A 9,510-nucleotide genomic window follows, 5' to 3' on the forward strand; every position below is an offset into this window, starting at 1 on the left:
ATGAATGGAAAGCTGCCCAGTGAAATCAGCAAGGGCGATTTGAAAACCCCAGTCTTCTGAAATTAACCCGTTCAGGTTGTCTATAGTGGCTGGGATATAAATAACTTCAGGGTCACAGCCATTCATGGTTTGCAATCTCTTCCGACCCTTAATGATAAGTTTAGCATACATTTCTGTGAGAGTCCATAAGGTTTTTGGAGGGGTATGTGACAGAAAGAGCCATTCCAAAATGTGCAAGGGATCTGTGCTTTTTGTATCCCATTGAAATAATACTGCAAAAGGCTGGAAGCGGTTAGCAATCAGAGCTAAATAAAAAGGCAATGAGAAATCACGTCACCAACTCTGGCGTTCCTCCAGAGCGTGGGCACATAACTGGAGTGCCTTTCTCGCTTCAGGTGTCAAAGTTCTGTTGGAGGTTAGGGAGGTGTCCGCTTTGAGCATATCAAAAAGGGGGTGTAGCACTTCCGTGGAAAGTCCTAGCACTGGTCGGAGCTAATTAATGGCTCCTAATATTTTTTGTAGGTCATTAAGCGTGACGATATCATTTAATTGCAGTTGGACTGGCTGTGGCCTAATGGTATGCTGTGTAATACACCAGCCAAGATAGAGCCACGGTGGTTTCCTTTGTACCTTTTCAGGGGCTACATGTAAGCCCGCAAGGTGTAAATGATGTATAACTGCATTAGTGACCTCCTGTAAGAGTTGTGGTTGGCTAGTAGCCATCAGAATATCATCCATATAATGATATATGATAGCATCTGGAAACTGTTGCCGGGCTGGTTGCAGGGCCCTTGCCACTGTTAGCTGACATATTGTAGGGCTATTTTTCATTCCTTGTGGTAAAACCACCCAATGATATCGTAACATTGGCACAGCATGATTTATAGAAGGTACGGAAAAGGCAAACTGGGGGGCATCCTCAGGATGCAGGGGAATAGAGAAAAAACAATCCTTAATGTCAATTATCATCAAAGGCCAATTGGCAGGTAACATAGTTGGAGATGGCAATCTCAGTTGTAACGCACCCGTGGGTTCAAATACAGCATTAATAGCCCTGAGATCATGTAGGGTTCGCCATTTACCACTCTTTTTCGGTATACAAAAAACAGGGGTATTCCAGGGGCTAGCAGTTGGTATAACATGTCCCAATTGTAGCTGTTCCTTTACTAACTGCTGTAATTGGTCCAGCCGTTCTTTCTTTAGAGGCCATTGATCAACCCACACTGGGATGTCCGTTTTCCAATTGAGTCTCAGAGGCTGCAGTACAGTTTGTCGGAAGGGCGGATCCAGCACCAGGATCTGCTCGTGCTTAGCCAGAGCCCCGGCGGCCGCCACCGCGCTCGCTCGCTCGCTACCGCGGGAGGAGGAGGGGGGGGAGGAGGAGCGGGAGGGGGAGGCGGGGAGGCCGCGCGGCGGCACCGCTCCCTCGCAGCGGGCGGGCGGCGGCGGCGGCGGCGGCGGCGGCGGCGGCTCGGTGCTGGCGCTGGCGCTGGCGCTGAGGGGCGGCCGCCGCGTCGCGCCCCCCCCCCCCGCCCCCCGCGCGGTGCTGCCCCACAACGGAAACATCCTTTTCTCTTGCTGTTCCCCCTTGACTCTCCTGCACATACAACTGAGCCGCCAGCGCAGCAGCCAGAGATTCAGTGTGATGGCGTACAGAACCTATGTTTTGACAAGCCCGTACCATATCGACAGTAGTACAATTCGATCGATTCTTAACCGCCTGCAAGGCTCTCTTACAATCCGCATTCGCATTCTCAAAAGCAAGCTGCTTTAACAATAACGCTCGAGTTTCCTCATTCTCAATCTGCCGCTCAGTTGCCGCAAATAATTGACCAACAAATGCGGAGTACGATTCCGTAGGACCTTGCATTACTTTCACAAAGGACAAACTGGAGTCGGCGTTTACACCCGGCACCTTGCCCAAAGCTTGTAAAGCGAATTTAGCAGTCGTGTCATATGTCTATCATAATCCGCTTGGGTTGCTGGGAGTGCATGCTGCCCTTCTCCTTCCAATCGGTAATAATCTACTCCCCGTCGATTTTGCGTATTCTCAAAAGCATGAATAGTACACTTTTCTCAAAAGTCTGAAAGCCATACAGTGTACTGAGTGGGAGTCAAGACCATTTTTAATAACGCTTTCCAGTCATAGGGAGTCAGCACATATGAAGTAGAAAGTACCTCCAAAAAGGTAACAGTATGACTGGACTGGACTCTGCTCTCCTTTGCCAATTTCCGCAATTCTTTAACTGTCTCATAACTTAAAGTCTGATAAGTCGGACGTGCCCCTGGGTTATAGACGACTGGAAATGCAGTGACAGTTTGTAAATCCCCCGCTTGTAAGGCTTCCCGGCGGCACATCTCCCATCCATCTTTCCCTTGTCCCGCCCGTAACTCCCGTCCGTTAGTGGGGGGGCATAAATTGGGCTCCTGCTCTGAAGCTATAATCCCCGGATCGGAGGGGTTAATTTCGTCACTGCCATCGGCTTCTCCAGGAAGAGCTTTGAAATGTGAGTCGCCGGAGGGCGGGGCCGTGTTACGAGCACCTTTCTCGCCTTCCTCATTCCCCAATTCAGGGGTCAATCGGGCAGGATCCAGGTCGTGGGGGGATGCCGCGACTACCGGGGGTGGCTCCTCAGGGGAAGGTGCCGAAAGTAAAGATGTATCAGAGGCGGGGGGGGGCAGAAGGCAAACTTTTTTGCGTGTCTTTAAGACTACTCATAATCGTCCCCCATGTAGCCAGATGTTTACATACAGCAAAATTTCCAGTCCCTAATTCTTCATGTAATCTTTGACCTACTTTCACCCATTCGTCAAGTTGAAATGTCCCATTTACAGGGAAGTCAGGTACATTTCTTGTAATCCAGTCCAAAAATGTTAATAATTTGCTGTCTGAAAGGACCCAATTCTGCCTGTCCAGAAGCCATCTCAATACGTCGAAACTTTGTTTCTGTTCTAGGGATAACCTTCCCCCCATGATTCCCGACAGCTCACCTTCGTCAAGGTGATGGATGCGTCACACTACTAAGGCCCTGGGTCCTGATTCTGTTTCTGGTCCAGTCTCCTGGTCCAGTCCCTGTATGGGTCTCCTAGTTCAGTCGGGTTTCGCTACCAGATTGGCGTCACCTTCTTACGCCGCACTGAGTCCGGATCGACGTCTTCTGCTTATGTTGAGTCGGGTCCCTGTTCGGGCACCATTTGTAGCGAATGATGGCACAGACTCAAGAGATGAAGCATCTTGAGACATTTATTGTTTGCTTCTAAGCATATTTATACTAAGAAGTTAGCTGCTTCAGTGGTCTCACAGATACACTTTGCTAAGCCAATCATCACGCAGATTATGTCACAGGTAGCCAATCATTACACCGATCATGCACGCACGATCATGTCTTGTACCTTGCTACTTGTTTAGAAAAGCTGTCTTGCTCTTAACCTTGGTTCCCACTGGCTTCTGCTGGTTTATCTGTACTTTCTCAGGATGTATCATTCCCAGCTGCACCAGTGTCCTTGGGTATGTTTGTCTGAGGCTCCTGTTGCTTGCTACTTGCAACTTTCCACCAGTTTAACACTGTCATGACCCTCCACATCATCTTCCCCACACTCCCTCCAAATACCTTTTATTCTCAGATGTTGCAACTAAGTAACTTCATCAAATTAAACTCCGTGCTGTTGTCTTCAAACTGATGTAGATATTTCTATTTCAACACTGTAGAAGGGCTTGCATGTATGCCTTTAAGCTTACTGGTTATGAGTTAATCCATTAGAAGACATCACCTTCTCCTACACATCTTGTCTCTCCTACAATCTTGTATTTTTTGTATCATCAGGAGCTTTGGAGAAGATACTAAGACAATACTGGCAAAAAACTCAGAGGTAAAGGGCTAGAAATGAATCAGACCCAAAAAGCTCTGTCTGACATGTTTCCCAAGACTCCACGTCACGTGCTTCCTAGAACAAGGAATGTTACAAAATTTACATGTCTTAGGATAGTGGAACATTTCCAGCAGTTTGGAGGATTTCAATACAAGCTGAAATTTCAAACTCACTTTGAGTTCTTTGTATGGTTGTATTATTATTTCTCTGTTTCTAATGTTTCTACTGAAAACACCTTACCTGATACATACCAGGACTGTAATTGCCTTTTGAGGGAGCTGCTTCATGAGGGAGTATTATTCCCTGCTGGGCTACTACAGCTAGTTCTTTCTTCTCCTTTCACTCCCAGCTGATTTAGCTCCCACTTTATTGCTCTCTAAGAAAATATTGGACTTGACACAATCATATTTCATTCTCCTTCAATACTCCAGTCACCTGTGCTATCCATTTTTTTCTCCTAGGAGGACTTTCCATTGAATTCATGATTCCTTCTAATGCTTTGTAGTTCAAGATATTTATGCCAAGGTCATCAGTGGTGTATGAATAAGATCATAAAACCATAATGATTTTCTGGACTCTTACTATTTTTCCTCTTAACACAAATCATTGAACCTTCCTTATCCATATGCTCTACCAATCCTTGGAGTATTTCCCATCTTCTCTATTATTAGGTAATTTTCTGTGTGGCATTTCCTACACCTTCCAAAGGTTAATAGATTATACCCACTGCATTTCCTTCCCCACCTCCTCCAAAAAAAGAGATGGGATTAGCCTGTTAGTGTATACTTTTGGCAAGCTTGTATTGTGTTTTATCCCATTTGTAATTCATTTTAAGATAGTCTTTCCTTCACAATAAGGAATCTGTAATTGCTTCGATAACTTTTTTTCCATTCTTCAGTATAATTGCTTTTGTTTTCTAGTCCTAAATTTTAGAATATTTCCTTTTTTTTTTTTAATTAATTTAAAAATCCTGGCACTGAGTCATCATGTTTCATGTGACAGATCTTTCAGGGATATCTTTCTGGAATGTTTCTTCATTTTTTCTTATCTGCTGTTTCACTCTCTTTCCCCTAACAAATTCTTTGAGTTCATTGCTTCTGCATTAGACATTGTGATTTGGTTACTCCTATTAGTACTGTCTTTGATTTCATGCTCAATATAATTATTGTTAACAAAATGGAAGACATGTTATCCTTTAGACCATACCCAAATTACCTTTTGTCCAAACTTAAAATTTGAAGCTTTCATGAAAAAATATACTTAGAAAAAACCTTTTCTAAGGAATGAGCCCTTGCTGTTTTCATGTACAGAAGTATTTTCAGATGTTATCAGACAATGATCCAAATCGCAGTAGAGACTGTCTTGTGGAAAGACTACTCAGATGTGCAATCGGGTGGCAGCTAAGATGTGTCACTGCCTGGATGTTACTGAACTATTCTGTTTATCTTCAGCTGTACTTTACTGCAATTTAGCAGCTTGAGAAAAGAAGAAAATGTATGCTTTTTTCCAGAAGAAAAAGATCCAAACTCAGTAGCAGCCCATAAACAATACCTGAAAATCTAATGCGTTGAGGACCACTTAATGGCAGTCTTAGGGGTTAGAAGCTACATCTACATTAGGAAGCAGTATAGTGTCAAGGGGGTGAATTTGCAGAGTGAAACAGTTAGCTCCAAAGATCTGTCATCTGCAGTATAAGCATTTTCGATGTTGTACTTTAGACTAGCTGCAGTTTTACAGTCCTACGGACTGACTGCCCGTTAGGGGCTGGAGTGCCAGTAGCATGCTCCTGTGGCACGTCTCCCAGCGTAATGCAACCTGAAAGGGGTCCAAGCCACACTTTCCCGGACTGCTCCACAGCATGAACCAGAGCGTACAGCTTTTGGGAGATGACCAGAAGATTCACTTAAAACACATGCTCTTAATACAAATCAAAATGCTAATGTTGATGTGCCCGCACAAGACACAAAAGAATTAAGGCTATTCATTGCTACTTAACTTATCAATATCAATATCAAAACCTTAATACAAAACTTAGATTCTTAAACTGTTGCTCAGAAACTGGCTAATCCCAGGAGTTGCTCAAGCTCCTGTTCAGTCAAGTTTCTTTTGCAAGGTTTTCCAGTACCTTTAAGTCTGTTCTGAAGACACCTAGCAGATGCCAGCCTCCCCTTTCTCCTCGCCCCAGCCCAAATCAGCTTTATCCAACTATCTAACACTATATTGGGTATAAACAGCAGGGTTTTGGTAGCAGGGGATTGCAGGGGGTTGCAGGGGGAGTAGAGACTGGGAAGCGGGTAGGAAGGGCATTTCCCTAAGTGTTTGCTCAATTCTTTATGTCTTCTTTCTTTCTTAATACCCAAATCAATAATAAAAAGTTTGTTAATTGGCAATAAATTAAATTAAGTGAAATTCCCCCAGTCAAGACTGTTTTGCCCGCGACATGTATGCAAGCCATACAGGGCATTAAGAGGGATTCTTTGGCCATCCCTGCACAAGACTGACAAAAAATTAATATGAAAAGTCTCCCTAGAGGCAAAAAGTGACTTGTTGTGTACTGACTCTGACATGTAATAAGAGACTTCAAAGTAGCAAAATTTTTTGTATAAATCTACACCTCAGAACTCTCCATTTTTACCAAAGATATATCTGCTACACCCACAACTCTTATGACATCCTGAAAAAGAATTGTCTTTGGATTTGTGTTAGCTACTTACATAAGTTATGAGAACTAACGGATCTCTTTCTTTTCACAGTCTTATATAAATTTGAATTTTGAATGTTTTTTTTGACACCTTTCATATAATTACTATCTTGTTTAAATATCACTGTGCTATTGCCTGAGGTAAATGCAGTAGAAAATCACTATGTTCAATATAACATTCCTATAGTTTCATCCTCTCTGTCAAACTGAGGACTTCTTTTTTTAATTCTGCAAGGGATTTTTTATTTTATTTGCTTGTTCATTCCTAATGTGGATGAATAAGTTGCTGGCTATCTACTTACAGGGTATTTCCTGTGTCAGTTAGCCAAGCTTAAAATGGATCTGTACACTTTTGTCACTGTCACAGACAGCTTTTTATGCTGCATAATAATGAAATGTAGAAAAATATACATTAACTTTTATTCATGCCTTTTTCTATTTAAATGATTGATAGTCAAATCATTTGCTGTGAGTTCTAAGTCAGATTCTTAAACTTAATATAGATCCAACTTTAGGGAAAAAAAACGAGCACATACTGAAATTAAATTTTTGCTTTAGAAGAACCTCAAGCAAATTCAAAAGGTGGGTGCTGAGCAGGAACTCTGCATTTACATACAGTAGTTACAGAGCAATACTGAACAACACTTAGAGTATTCGACAGCAGGGCAAAACAAGCACAGCTTGTTATCCATTTTATATTAACTTGTCATTAGATGAAAAACCTGTGGCAACTGCATGAGTACGGACCAGAATGCAAGTCTGGCTCTTGTCTACTAAACGCAGTCTCTTACAGTATAAGTAGATTTAAGTCAAAATCTCCAACTTCTTTGGCAATTGCTCTAACCACCAAGCTATTATGAGAAAGGCAGACTCCAGACTGAAGTCCAGCCTCGGGCAGGCAGCTAATTGTATCTCAGAGTTAGGTTTTTAATTCAGAAGGGAGAGAATGTTTAGACACCTCTTTTTGTTGTTTCTAATTTACTGGTCTCGAGATCACCCTGCACAGTCCTCTGGCATTTTTCTGTTCTGTTCTTAGGTGCCTAATACAGCACAATAAAGTCCATTCCTGGAATACAGCAAATAACTTACACTGACACATAAGCTTTCCTTTGGAGCTGGTCCTTAGCCTACAACCAGCACTGTAGGTATCTATAGCCAAAGGTTTTTGACCAATGGCATTTGCAAATCTCTGATGTCACTTAAGAGGTGACTAATGATTCCACTGGTTATATCCCCACTATAACTACCCCAAGTCAGCCAAAGTTGTGAGGTGGATCTTTCTATATCTTTTCGCTAAGGTGACTTCTCCAAAGAAAAAAACAGAAAAGCCAGGCTTTAACAGATTTTCTGCTAGAATTTTTTTTTTTTTTTTTTTTTTTTAGGGAAAAACTCAAAATGATTAGGACAGAAAAAAATAAATAATTTATAAACAATTCTTCCCTAGCCCAGCTCTCCCATGATCTTAGAGGCAGATCCTTGCTTCTAAACTTTATTTCAGCGAACATAGTAGCTTCCCAGCTGCCCAAGACCTTCAGGATCCCAATTCACTGCTGTACCTCTGCACTGCCTCCTACTCCTCTCACCCTTTGCAGTCCCTGGGACTTCCTGCCTCTGTTCCTGCTCAGATGCTCTCCAGGAAAGGCCCAAAGATCCCTATAGAGAGAGTCCACATAGCCCACTCGCTTTGAAGGAGTATAAACATAATTGTGAACAAAGAATAGTAATAATAATAAAAATAAGCCATCACAACAGCTAAAAAGATGAAGACTTCCATTTACAGAAGGGCTGTATTGCTTCAAATGCTTTGCATTTCTGAAATAAATTAATTCATATTTCTGTTATCCTAGCATAATATTTTTGCCAGCAATTGAGGTTAGTTTTTCCTCAGAGTTGGTTTACTTGTTTGTGCCAAGAAAAGTAAAGATTTTCAGCTATATATGCATAGTTAAGTATATCAGTTCAGGGAGAGATCCCTGGTTCAAAGACAAAGTAGTACAGAACTGCTGTGTTTCCATTCCCAATGTTTTTCTTTACTTGGCACCCAGATGCACAATTTTCATCTTAGTTTACCTGGGAGAAAAAACATTATCTGCATACTAGTAATACATATAAGTACACAGTACGACATGCTAAGGGGCCATTTAAGGAAGTTCCCCATCCAAACGAAGCTACACTAGAGGTAAACGCACACAGTGTTTGTGTGACACTGCTTGAGATGAGCTCCCTCTAGAGCCAGCTGGCCACTTCCACACCATAAGGCACTTGGCTATGTTCTCCTCCAAGTGCTTTTCATTAGTCATAAAATATAATTATCACTTTGGATGGAGAGGATCAGGGAAGGGACATGTCAGGGTGTTTGAAATAATGTGAAGGCTGAGTTGTGGCCTAGGTGAGTAATGTTTTTATAGTGTGAAATTAGGGATGTGTGTGCATGGCCTGAAGTGTACCTAAGAGCACATGGGAATGTTTGGGAGATAACAGACTGTTGAAGTAGTGTCTGAAGACCTTGTAGGAGAAAAACATACCCAGCCAAACCTGATGGAGTCCCAACTACTCTTCTATTGGAAGGATATTTCAAGGGAACTATCCCTCAAACTGTCCATCTGGTTTTGTTCTAGAGAGATAATCAGAACTCTTCAAAATAGAGCCAGCAAACAAACCAACAGTTCAGGGCATCAGAGATCCAGTGCTTGAATTTACTATGTCACATTCCTTTATTTAACAGTATAGGCATATGCTAAAAGGCCCTCTAGTCCATTCCCTGACCTATGTGCTTCTTGGAAGATGTTTGTCTAACCTGGCCTTAAAGACCTTGATGTGAGAGGTTACCCAAACAGCATGCTCCAGTGATTCAAAAAATAAATAAAGAAAGAATCTTGTTATGAGTCTTGCTTGCTGTAAATTAAACTTGTATGTAAACATGTTGTCACCACAGACCT

The sequence above is a fragment of the Apteryx mantelli genome, chromosome 1 (assembly GCF_036417845.1).
Source record: "Apteryx mantelli isolate bAptMan1 chromosome 1, bAptMan1.hap1, whole genome shotgun sequence".
Lineage (NCBI taxonomy): Eukaryota > Metazoa > Chordata > Aves > Apterygiformes > Apterygidae > Apteryx > Apteryx mantelli.